Source organism: Pan troglodytes, chromosome 8 (genome assembly GCF_028858775.2).
Source record: "Pan troglodytes isolate AG18354 chromosome 8, NHGRI_mPanTro3-v2.0_pri, whole genome shotgun sequence".
Classification (NCBI taxonomy): domain Eukaryota; kingdom Metazoa; phylum Chordata; class Mammalia; order Primates; family Hominidae; genus Pan; species Pan troglodytes.
The window spans coordinates 116,776,218-116,790,152 of record NC_072406.2 but is presented as its reverse complement, the minus strand read 5'-3'; the positions used below and the strand labels follow the sequence as shown (position 1 = coordinate 116,790,152).

The window sequence follows — 13,935 nt, the reverse complement described above, 5'->3', positions numbered from 1 at the left end:
TCACATGACTGAGAAAGAAACAGAAAAAAAAGAGATGAAAGAGACAGAAAAAAGACACAATGCCCTAGGCTTACAGGAGGATTTGGGAGTAACTGTTCTCTTCCTTACAAATCTTCCCCTTTGTTTACTCTTCCTCTGAGTGCAGTAGAAAGAATAAGCTCTGATTCTCAGAAGATCTGGGTTCTCCTCCAGCCTCCAGTCCTCACTAGCCCTATGTCCTATCACAAGTTAACTTGGCTCTCAGAGCACCTGGAACATAGGAGGCACCCCAAAAATTCTTCTTTTATTCTCCTATTTTACATACTCCATTACCTCATTTTCTCTCTTGCTTCTCTTGTTCTTACCCATGTTATCATCATTATTCCTTCTATATATTAGCTTTTCCTTTTTTCCATACAATTAGATGATGTCAACAAAACTTAGACTTGAAAAAGAGGCTTTTATCCATAACCTAGTAAAAAGTATCCATAACCACCTATAGCAAACACGATGATTCATAGGGAAATATTGAATGTTTTCCCCTGAACTCAGGAACAAGAGAATTATGTCTACCACCACTTCTATTCAACACTGTGGGTAGGTCATAACCTGTTCAATAAGGCAAGAAAATGAAATAAAAGGTATAAATAAAAGATATGAAGACACAAAACACCTTTGTTCACAGATGACATAATGAAAATCCAATTTAAAGATTATACTAGGAACAAAAATTAGAAAATGAAAAATTTTAAATTCCCACTTAAGGTATCACAAAGCATCAGATCCCTGGGAATAAATCTATTGAAAGATGTACAAGACCTTTCAACTGAAAAGTATGAAACACTGCTGAGAGAAATTAAGGAAAATTTAAAAAGGTTCCTCTTCCCCAAGCTTACTGACTGATATAATCCTACCCTAAAATCCTAGCAGGATTTTTTTGTGGAAATTGGCAAGTGATTCTAAAATGTTTATGAAAACACAAACAGTCCAAAACAGCCAAGACAATTATGAAGGAAAAAAAGATAAGATTGGCAAACTTAGATTACCAAATAATAAGATTGATTATAAAGCTACAGTATTAACACAGTGTGATGTTGGTATTAGGATAGGAAAATAGAGCAATGGAACCAAATAGAAAGTTCACAAATGGACACACAAGTAAGACGCCTGATTTGCAACAAAGACATCTTTCCAGTAAATGGTGCTGGGCCATCTGGAGTTCTATATGAGAAAAGAAAATGAAATTGGCCCCCTTCGTCACATCAGACACTCAACACATAAAACAAGTTCTGGAAGAATCACGAGCCTAAATGTGAACATTAAAACAATAAAACTTCTAGAATAAAACATAGGAGACTATCTCCCTGACCTTGGAATAGACAAAGATTTTATAACCTTAAAAGAAAAAAATACTCAATTGTATTTCATTAAAATTAAGAACAGACTGTAAGAAGATATCTACAATAAATATATCTGACAAAGAAGTCAAGTCCAGAAAATAAGGAACTTACAAATCTAACTTAAAAATAGACAATGCAATATAAAATGGACAAAATACTTGAACAGGCATTTTACTAAAGAATATATCCAAATGGCCATTAGGCATATGAAAAATGCTCAACATCTCAGTAATTGAATTAAAAACCACAATGGGATTTATCACCATACCCAACAGAATGACTAAAATGAAAAACGTTAAAAAAAATTAGGCATTGGCAAGGAAGTGAAATGATTAGAAATCTCATCCATTGCTGGAGGGAGTAGAATCGGTACAACCACTCTGGAAAATTACTTGGTGGTATCTACTAAAATCTACTTTATGACCCAGCTAGTCTACCCTTGGGTATATATGCCAAAGAAATGAGTACAGATGTCCAAAAAATGTACAGGAATGTTCATATAGCCAAAAATTGGAAACAAGTCAGATGTCCATGAATTACAGAATAGATAGATAATTTGGATATATTCCTATACTATGGAGAAATAAAAAGAACAAACTAAAGTTATATATATCCACAGGGTTAAATCTCACAGACATAATGTTAATTGAAAAAAAACCCTTAACAAAAAAGAGAATACAAGGATTATACATATTAGCTATCTATTGCTGTGTAACAAATTATTCCAAAACTGAACAGTTTAAAACAACAGATATTTATTGTCTCACAATTTTTGTGGGTCAGGAATGCAGGTACATCTTACCTGGGTCTTCCAGCTCACAATTTTTCACAAGGCATTACGAAAGATGTCAGCCAGGCTACCGTAATCTCAAGGCTCAACTGAGGGAAGATTTGCTTCCCTCACTCACTATGGATATAGGGCCAAGGGCCTTAATTCTTCATTGGTTGTTGCTAATAAGGCAGCTAAAAACACAAAGGCTTTTCATCAGAGCAAATGAGGAGAGCCAGAGACCACAAAATCAAAATGAAAGCCAAAGTCTTTTGTAACCTAATCTCAGAAGTGATACCCCATCACTTTTGCCAAATACTATTCACTACAAGCAAGTTACTGAGTCCAGTCCACACCCCAGGGGAGGAGTCTGTACAAGGATAGGAATATTAGAAGGCAAAGGCTGTTAGAACCACATTAGAGCTGCATATAGTGGCCATCTACCATGCTGTCTTATTCCATTTATATGATTTTCAAGAACAGACAAAACTTAATAGAAGAAAGAACATTGATTATTCCCAGGGGGAGAGACTACTGGTCTACAGCAAACATAAAGGAGCTTTCTGCAGTGCTATAAATTGTTCTATGTCTTGATCTTGTTTGGGTGGTGAGTAACATCAGCGTAATCAGGTGTTGAAACTTCATTGAAATGGACACTCAAAATGTATGCTAGCTAGCTAATGTATTTCAAAGAATTATTAATTTACATTTTTGGGCACATGATGTATAAAGATGTAATTATGGCATCACCAACCAAAAGGGGTGAAGATAGAGCTGTTAAAGGAGGAGAGTTTTTTATGTTATTGGAGTTAGGCTGGTATAAATTTAAGTTAGTTGTTATAACTTTAAGATGTTAAATATAATCCCTATGGTAACCACAAAGAAAATAGCTATAGAATATATACAAAAGGAGACTGGGTGCAGTGGCTCATGCCTGTAGTCTCAACACTATAGGAGGCCAAGGCAGGAGGACTGCTTGAGCCCAGGAATTTGAGATCAGCCTGGGCAACATAGCAAGACCCTGTCTCTACCAAAAAAAATTTAAAAATTAGCTGGGCATGGTGGCATGCACCTAGGAGGTTGAGGCAGGAGGATCACTTGTCCCCAGGAATTCAAGGCTGCAGTGAGCTATGATCACACCACTGCACTCCAGCCTGGGCAACAGAGTGAGACTCTGCCTCAAAAACAAATGAACAAACAACAACATCAAAAAATACACACACACACACACACACACACACACACGGAAATAAGAAATAAACTTACTTTTTTTACTACAAAAAATATCAACTAAACACACACAAAAGAAAATAGTAATGCAGGAAATGGGGGGCAAAAAAGCTGTAAGGCATATATAGAAAACAAATATCAACATGTCAGAAGTAAGTACCTCCTTATCAGTAATTAACTATAAATGTAAATGGACTAAATTCTCCAATCAAAAGCAGAGATTGGAAGAATGGGTTGTTAAGACATGATCCAATTATATGCTGTCTATAAGAGACTCAGTTTAGATCCAAACATGCAAACACATTGGAAGTGAAAAGATGAGAAAAAAATTCCATGCAAACATTAACCAAAAGCGAACAAAGGTGACTATACTAATATCTAACAAAATCGACTTTAAATCAAAAAAAGTTGTAAACAAGAGACAAAGAAGGACAATATACATTAATAAAAGGTTCAGAACAGCAGGAAAATGCAACAGTTATGAATACTTAATGACAGACCATGAAAATATATCAAGTAAAAGCATTACAAAATTGAAGGGAGAAATAGCTTTATAATAACAGTTGAAGATTTTAATACTTTACCCTCAAAAAATAGATAAAACAACTAGACCAAATATAAGGAAATGAAAGAATACAATAAACCACTTAGATATAAACATATACAGAACATTCTATTCAGCAGCAATGAAAATTAAACAACACACTCTTAAACAAACAATGCAGCAAAGAAAACATCAAAACAGAAATTAGAAAATACTTAGAGATGAATGAAAACAAAAACACAAAATACCAAATCTTATGGGATGCAGCAAAAGCAGTCCTAAGGGGGAAATTTATAGCTATAAACACTTACAATTAAAAAACAGGAAAGATCTCAAATCAATAACCTAACTTAAGAATCTAGAAAAAGAAGAAAACTAAACCCAAAGCTAGCAGACAGGAAAAATAAAGGTCAGAACAGAGATCAGAGAACAGAAAAACACTAGAGAAAATCAACGAAACCAAAAGTTGGTTATTTGAAAAGATCAGTGAGATTGACAAATATTTACCTCACTAGACTAAGAAAAAAAGAGAGAAGACTCAAATCACTAAAATAAAAAATGAAACTGGAAACATTACTATTGATTCTACAGAAACAGAAAGGACTATAAATGAGTACTATGAACAATTGTATGCCAACAAATTGGAAAACTTAGATAAAATGGACAAATTCCTAGAAACACAAAACCTACCAACACTAAATGATGAAGAAGTAGATAATCAGAATAGACCTATAACAGTAAGGAAATTAAGTAGCCGAAAATCTTCCAAAAAATAAAAACCCTGGACCTGATGGTTTCACCAGTGAATTCTACCAAATATTTAAAGAACTATCACCAATCCTTCTTAAACTTTTCCAAAAAACTGAAGAGGAGGGGAAGCTCTTTAACTCATTCTATGAAGCCAGCATTAATTACCCTGATACCAAAGCCAGTCAAAGACACTATAAGAAAAGAAAACTATAGACCAGTATCCCTTATTGACACAGCTGGAAAAATCCTCAACAAAATACTAGTAAACCAAATGTGGCAGCATCTTAGCAGGATTATACGCCATGACAAGTGGTATTTATTCCTGGAATACAAGGATGGTTCAACATATGAAAATTGACCAGTATACCACATTAACAGAATGAAACGGAAAAAAACACACGATCACCTTAGTTGATGCAGAAAAAGCATTTGACAAAATCCACCAACCCTTTCATGATAAAAACACTCAACAAACTAGGAATAGAAGGAAACTACCCCAGCCAGGCATGGTGGCTCACACCTGTGATCCCAGCACTTTGAGAGCCTGAGGCAGAAAAAAATGAGCCCAGGAGTTCAAGATCCTGGGCAATATAGTAAGACCTCATCTCTACAAAAGAAAAAAAAAATATTTAAGTTAGCCAAGCATGGTGGCACACACCTGTAGTCCCAGATACTTGGGAGACTGAGGTAGGAGGATTTCTTGAACCTGGAAGGCAGAGGTTGCAATGAGCTCAGATTGTGCCACTGTACTCCAGCCTGGGCAACAGAACAAGACTCTGTCGCCAAAATAAATAAATAAATAAAAAAAAAAGTAAAAGAATGAAACTACCTTAACATAATAGGAGCCATATTAAAAAAAAAAACACAGTTAACATCATACTCAATCATAAAAGACTGAAAACTTTTCCTCTAGGATCAGGAACAAGTCAAGGAAGCTGGCTTTTACCAATACTGTTCAACACAGTACTGAAAGTTCTAACCAGAGCAATTAGGCAAGAAAAAAAAAGGCGTACGAATTGGAAAGAAAGAAGTAAAATTATCTCTGTTTACAGACGATATGATATAGTATGTAGAACACTTAAAGTTTAAAAAAAGATTGGAACTAATAAATTCAGCAAAGTAGCAGGATACAGACAATAATCAATTGCATATCATTACATTAACAAGGAACAATTGGAAAAGAAAATTATGAAAACAATTTCATTTATAATAGCAGTAAAAATAATAAAATACTTAGGAATTATCAAAGGACAGAAAAGAGTTGTCAATGAAAATTATAAAATACTGCTGAAAGAAATTAAAGACATAAATAAATGGAAAAACCCCATGTTCATGAACAAGAGACTTAATATTGTCAAAATGTCAATACTATCCAAAGCAATCTACAGATCCAATGCAATCTCTATCAAAATCCCAATGATGTTTTTTGCAGAAATAGAAAGGCCCATCCTAAAATTCATATGGAATCTCAAGGGAGCCTGGATAGCTAAAACGGTCCTGAAAAAGCAAAACAAATCTAGAAGACTTATACTTCCTGAATAAAATCTTACTACAAAGCTACAGTAATCAAAACAGTGTGGCACTAGCATAAAGACAGATACATAAACCAGTAGAATAGAGCCCAGAAATAAACCTTCATATAAATGGTCAAATGATTTTTGAGAAAGGTGCAAAGGCCATTCAATGGGGAAAGGACAGTCTTTTCAATAAACGGTGCTGAGAAAACTTGATAGAAAACAATTAAATACCTAACACCATATATAAAAATTAACTCAAAATGAATAAAAGACCTAAATGTAAGACCTAAAACCATAATGCTCTTAGAAGAAAATTTATGGGAAAAGTTTCACTACATTGGATTTCTTAGATACAACACCAAAGGCATAGCCAACAAAAGAGAAAAATTGGAGTTTATGAAAATTAAAAAATTTTATATATCAAAAGATGCCATCAGCAGAGTAAAAAGGCAACCTGCAGAATGGAAGAAAATATTTGCAAATCATACATCTGATAAGGGGTTGGCATGCAGAATATATAGAGAACTCCCAAAACTCAACAACAAAACAAGCAACTCAATTTCAAAAATGGGCAAAGGACTTGAATAGACATTTCTCCAAAGGAGATACACAAATGACTAATAAGCACATGAAAAGATGTTCAATATCACTAATCATTAGAGAAATAAAAATAAAAACTACAATGAGCTACTACTTCTTCCATTCAGATGACTACTATAAAAAAAAACAGAAAGTGTTGGTGAGGACGTGGAGAAATTGGAAGACTTGTGTTCTATTGGTACAGCTACTATTGAAAACAGTGTGATGGTTCCTCAAAAAACTAAATGTAGAACTACAATATAATATAGCAATTCCACTTATGGGCATTTCCCCAAAAGAAGTGAAAGCAGGATCTCAAAGAGATACTGGTATACCATATACCCATGTTCATAGCAACATTATTCCCAATAGCTGAAATATGAAAGCAACCCAAGTGTTCATCAACAGGTGAATGGATAAACAAAACATGGTAAATACATACAATGGAATATTATTCAGCTTTAAAAAGGGAGGACATTCTGACACATATTACAACATGGATGAACCTTGAGGGCATCATGCTAAGTGAAATATTCCAAAGGCAAATGCTATATGATTCCACTTATTAAGGTAGCTAGAGTAATCAACATCATAGAGACACAAAGTAGAATGATGGTTGTCAGGGCTGGAAGTAGGGTAGAATGGGGACTAATTATTTAATGTGTATGGAGTTCGTTTTGCAAGATGAAAAGCGTTCTAGAGATGAATGGCAGTGACGCTGGTACAACATTATGAATGTACTTAACGCTACTGAACTATACACTTTAAAATGGTTAAGATGGTAAACTTTTATGTTATGTGTATTTTGCCACAATAAAAATAATAAATGTTTTAAACCTGTGCACTCTAGTACATGTATATTATACATCAATAAACATGCTGAAGGGAAAAAGCATATAGTAGCTACTACCCTTTCCCCTTCTATACTGAAGATTTGGAGGCCCAGAAAGATGAACTGACTTCCTAAAGTCACAGAGCCACTTTTGAGTGGCAGTGCTTGTTCTTAACACTTCTCTCTGCTGAAGTGTATGTGCATATCAACACAGACACATGTCCAGCTGAACTAACTTCCCCGCTGGAAGATAACTCTTTGCTCTCAGAGGGAGGGGACTGCACCTGTTTAATTTGCTTTAACAGTCCTAATGTCAGAATCGCACTTGGGGAAAATATCTCTAATATCTGATAAGGCTCTCGGGAATTAGTTCCAACTAAGAGTTATTCTTCCTAGACTCCCTTCACCTATGGTGCCTGTAAATGGTGAACAATTAAAATGCCAATTATTCTGACCCTTCTAATTCAAACTTGAGAAAGTCTAGATATGATCTGTGCTATAGTTCAAGTTTTATTCTGAGTTCAAAAAGTATTTGCATAATTTTTGGGGAAAATATGCAAATGGTACATTTGACCCACTTAAATACAGTTAATTTTGATGAGACAGACATCATGGTAAGACAATACAAGTGTATCTCACTGAATCTGAATATCAACATTATGAAGTAGGTACTAATATATATTCATGCCTATTTTGTATATGAAGACATTTAAATGTAGAGAATATAGGTAACTTGCCCAAGACCATATAGCTGGTAAGAGGCTAAACCAGGATCAAACTCTTGTCTCTCTCACTCCAAACCCTGTGATCTTAATTAATTCACTATTCACTCCCCATGTAACACTTAACAAAGAAAAAGAGGAAAAAAAGGCACTTAGTAGTTCTACATGTGCCCGTCATAAATGGTTCTGATAGAATCAATAAAGCAGGCCCAGAAGGGCCCCCTTAGAAGTCAGACCAAGTTACTGTAGGCCCTGGAAAGAACAAGGTTGGATAGTAAAGGCACTTAATATGGTTTACTAATGCGCGTGCACACACACGCGCGTGCACACACACACACAGCTGTTGCAATAAAGTCTAATTGCAGACCTCCAACCAGCAAGGTGCTCATCTGAGTTGGGTAACCCAGACACTGGAGACCAAACTGAGACCAACCTGCCCACTTTAAATCCTAGGAGTGCCACGAAGGCGCCTTGAACTCAAGTGGCAAACACTCCTGAAACTCAGATGAATCAAGGAAAGCTCAGCAAGGTGACACAAATGGAAAGTATGAGGCCTCCTTACATCCATCTATTGCCACATGGGGCACCAGGACAGCAGCTCCCAGAGGAGGTCCATGGCAAAGCACCCCCAGCTCTTAGAACCCTGTGAAGCACTAAGCTGACACCATCCTACAGACTTGGACCAGTTGTATTAAGAGAAAAGGTGGCTAGATCACATGAATACAACTTAAAATCACAATCATAATGAACCTATGCAAACAACAATGACAAACAAGCTGTAGAACAACACAGGATTGGCCATTTACTCTGGGGTTTTGTTCCCTTTTAATGCTCACTTGTTACTTGTTCATTCATTTATCAGCCAGCGTTTGTTAAGAAAAGTCTACTAGACAATATTTTTTAACTGTGAAAAATGTAGTCATTTTTTTTCTTTAAAAAGGGACATTGCTCATTTATTTCTGTAGAAGACCATAGAAGCAGACCTAGATCAGGCTAGAGCCTGATCCTTGGGTAAACCAAGATATAAAACAGGGGAACAGTTTTCTCTCTCGAGGAGTTTATAGTCTAGAGAAAGAGAAGATCAGAGATCAGTAGGAAGAAACAGGATCAAGAGAGGAGGGCAGGCAGGAAGATCTCAGGAGAAGGGAGAAGACAAATGGAGAAGCAAGAAGATGGGGCATAGGCAGAGAAAAGCAGCTGAGGAGAAGTGTATTGGTTGTGGGGCCCAGCAGGTGAGCTCGGGAAAGTCAGTACATATGTCAGCACAGTGCCTTGCACGTCTAAGTCCATACCAACTAGGTTCAAAGCCTTGTCCCAAATTTAATAACATACAAACATAAGTAGTTCCTATGCACACTCCAGTATCTCCTCACTGAAAGCATCATGTCTGTTCTCTTCATGACACCTACCACAATTTTAACTATGTATATGTTATTAACTTGATAATTGTCTCCAACATATTCTCTCTCTTCTCTCTTCTCTCTCTCTCCCAACACTAAGCTGCATGGGAACACAGTTTACATCTTATGCCCCTAATAATTTTCAGCTCTGCCATTTTCTAGCCGTGTTACCTTAGGCAGGTTATTTAACCTCTCTGATCCAATAGTCCAAAGAGACTTTGTGAGGATCAAATAAGAAATGCATATAAAATACAGGATAGACCAGCCTGAGAAACACAGAGAGACCCCATCTCTATCAAAAATAAAAAAAAAAAAATAGTTGGGTATGGAGGCATGCACCTATAGTCCCAGCTACTTGGGAAACTGAGGCAGGAGGATCACTTGAGCCCAGGAGTTTGAGGTTACAGTGAGCTATGATCACATCACTGCACTCCAGTCTGGGCAACAGAGCAAGACCCTGTCTCTAAAATAAAACAAAATACAGGATAGCTCTCATTAAAATTATTCCATTTCCCTGAAGAAATACTGCACAGGAACAAAAGGTCCCAGGTCTGCATTCCACAAAAGCTCTTCCTCCTTATGCTAGATAAGGTTTATTCCTGCGGCTCATGGTTAGATTCTCCATTCAAGGATCCGGACAGAAAAATCCTATTTCTGTGACTGCGTCCTATTTTATTGGCATTTCATCCCTCCAGGCAGTTTCAATCCTCTCCCCTTTCCTCTTCTCCTCCTCCTGCCTGATGCTATGATGCCACAATCCAGTCTCTGTGACTCGGAGGAAATGTTTCCATGGTGATGAGCAGTGATGTCATAAAGGGGGGATTGTTACAGGGTTGAATAAAATCTGGCACTAGATGCACCCTGCCTCCTTATATAAGAGGGGGCGGGAGACAAGCCCTATCAGCACATCCCAGAAAATGGGAAACCGAATCACCCAGGGGATGGCAAGGAATGACCAGAGGGAAAGTTCCAGTTCTGTCCACCATGCACTACCAGCCCCATTTTGGAAAAGAACAGATTTAATAGACCTCACCAAGACAAGAATTGTTTTTCGTCAAAGGAAATCAAAGAAACAAACAAGAGGCAGTGACCACCAGAGACTTCACCTTTTGGTGTAGGAAAACCCAAGCAGACAGTGTCTACAGCCATCAAAGCCCAAAGTATTAAATATTTATTGAATAAGAACCCACGGACTCTTCCTAACCAGAGCCTTAGATTGCCATGTGCGTCTGATTGCTCCAAAGACAGACTATTGTGATTTTGGCCCCATATGCATTTTAGAGTAACAAGTCTTACCAGAAAAATAATAGCCAGCCCCAGCTTAATTCCTAGAGAAACTCAAACCACCTTGTTAAGAACAATCCCAGAGGAGAGTTTATACTAAGGAGCACTACACAATGCTGTTTGCCATCTCTGGGCCCTCTAAAAGCAAGCCCAACCTTGGAAAAGGAATGTCTGCCACCAGGGAAACGTGGCTGCACTGCTCGAGGAAGAACTTGATCATGACGGGCAATGCTTGGAAGTAAAGAAGCATCTGCTGCCTTGGAAAGGTTTGGTCAGGGCAATCATTGTCACAGGCCACTTTTTTTCTCTGACTGTCTCTTGGAATTTCAGAGTGACTAAGTGATTGCTACAATTGTGAGTGCCGTGGAATAGACCCTGTTCCATAAAAGGTCTCCCTTGGTCCTACAGGAGGCTCTGGGAGCCCGTGCTTTAGCGAATGTATAGTCCCTCATTCTTTCTCTGGGCAGCTGGTTTTCCTGAAGGTTCTGCTCCCAGCAAGCACAGTCCACAGCAGTAGCTAAATGTGTGCAGTGCATGTGTACTTTTATGGTCTTCATCATTATTTATGAACTAACTTCAAAGGGAAGTCATTTCTATCCGGGAATCCTGGCATATGCTTTTTCATACTGATACATGCATAGAGATAACTGTGCTTTCTTATTATTCCAGAGAGCAAGAGGCGGTGTCTTCCAGAAGTCGGTGTGGGCAGCACCAAACCATCCACCATGTATCAGAGAAAAGCCAGAGAGCTGGAAGGCTCTATTCCCAGGCCACTCTCCAGTCCTCAAACATGTCACCATCTCTCATGCCTCCTTACTGGGCCCATGCTGTCCCCTTGACCAGGAATGTCCTCCACCCCCATCCCATCCCCATAGCCCCCTTCACTGTAAGATCTGGGCCCAGCAAATTGCCCAGCTCCTCTTCTCTGAATGCTTCTTTAATGTCTCTGAGAAGGAGTTCCTTCCTCCTTTACTGTCCATCTCTTCCACCACATGAGGGGTTTGGGGGAGCTCTTTGAAGACAAGGGACCCTTCCTCATTCATATTTGAATACTGGGCCCAAGCACGCGCCCCTAGCATCTGCAATACACACATGTCAAGGTGAATGGGGAGATAGATGCCAAGATCCTTGAGCGCTGCAAATCTTCACTGCCAACTTCAACTACTCCAAAATAAAGTCAAAATTTTAAAAGTAAGCTTTGATGACTCAAGTGACTAATTTTATGGACAAGGGCCCCTTAATGAAATCTAAGAGGAGGAATGTGGTGACATAAGCAGGACAGGGCTGTGAGACACTGAGCAAACAGTTTATCCTCCCTGAGCTTCGATTTTCTCATCTGTAAAAACGAAGAATGATGGCAATTTGAGCTCAAAGTCCATCTCTAACATTCTAACTCAGTGAAGCAGCCTGTGGCATTTTCACATCCTTAAACGGAAATGTGTTACACGTCAAGGATGATTCCTCAAGGCATTTTGCTGCCCTCCTGGGTTGATATTTTTCCTTTCATTTTCACCTTAAGCCCCGCTCCTGTTTATTGCTCACAATGCACTCCAGACTGGGGATGGCTGACAATTCCCCCATGAAGGACACACTGTAAAGACAGATGGAACTGCTGCCTAGTCAAGCTGCACTTAATGCAACATCACCCCAAGACAGACTGCACCTTCTTCCCCAATGCATCTGAGCCTACCCTTAGCCAGCCTTCACCCTCGCCTCCCCCAACAACCAGCAAAGCTCTTCCCAAGTCATGCCTGAGCCCAGATAATTTCATTATTTTACAGAGGCATCTCTGTGTGCCCATATATCCTGTCAGTCTCCTTGTCCATGACAAATGCTTGGCATAAAAGTTACCTTTGGAAATGTGTTAAGGCAGGCAGCGTGCACATTCAGAGAGGCCAGGGTGGGGAAGGCGAGAAGGATGGGGGATGATAGAGATGTTCTTTACTGCGCATCAGAAAAATAAAAGAAGAGGAGTGGGGGGCTGCCAGGGTGAAGGAAAAAGCTCCTGGTTCATTCAGCAGCAGCATGCATGTGTTCAAAGTCTGTCCTAGTTGCTCAGCAACCTAGCAAAAGCATTTCAGAGAGCAAGAGGCTAATTGGATAAATGAATTAATTAAACATTTCTGAAGTCATTGCCGTAAATGACAACAGGCTTGTGTGGCCAGTATTTTGCTAGTGAAAATGTCTTCCCATCCCTACCTAAGCTTTGATCCAGAAAATGTGGGGAGCTGGGGAGCGAGGGAGCCACCACATAACAACATATCAGAGATGCTATGCGGAGAGAGGAAAGCAATGGAGGAAGCCCTGCCTTGGAGGAGAAGTTGAACTAAATGGCCTTCGAAGTCTCTTTCAACTTTTAATATTTGATCAGTTTTGCACTGCAGGGTAAGGAGGACAAGAAAAGGAGTAAATCCCCCCTCTGCCAGCCTGGAGGCAACTTAATAACCTGCTTTCCCACACCATCCTATGGGGTTTCCCTCTGCTGTACTTAAAGCAAGCAAGTGCCCATGAAAGGCGATAGACAGCAGTTGTTACGGAGTTTGTGTGGTGTTGGTGGTTGCTTTTTTCCCTTGCTCTGCTTTGCTTCTCCCTGTTGGCTTCCTTTAATTACAACAGAACCCCACTGGCTGCTGTAATGATGGAGAGGACTCCACTGTGCCAGGAGGGAGCGGGCAAGAGGTGGGAAGGGAACAGGCAGAGTGAAAGGAAGGCAGCCGGCAGCTCCCAGAGCTGGAAGGAGAGACGGCAGTGTGGGCTTCTGCTGCTCCTTCCACTAACAAGTTGCTGACTGACTCCAGGCAAAAACTCAGCCTCTCTGAGCCTTTCTTTTTCCTCCCATGAAGTAGGGAGAATGAATTTTGTGGTGTTTTGAGGACAATTGATGCCACTGCTAATTACATGTTTCCCTTGTTCAAAATTACTAAGAGTT

General features: G+C 38.8%; 1 protein-coding gene and 1 long non-coding RNA gene across 2 annotated transcripts in view; one reads left to right on the top strand and one right to left on the bottom strand.

The window, feature by feature from the left end:
- SORCS3 (sortilin related VPS10 domain containing receptor 3) overlaps positions 1 to 13,935 on the bottom strand; it is a 617,030-nt gene that overhangs the window by 581,216 nt on the left and 21,879 nt on the right. The window lies entirely within an intron of this gene.
- On the top strand, positions 10,391 to 12,201 carry LOC104008296 (uncharacterized). The gene is made up of 2 exons (XR_682827.4): positions 10,391 to 11,360; positions 11,676 to 12,201. It is a non-coding gene; the product is annotated as an uncharacterized LOC104008296 (long non-coding RNA).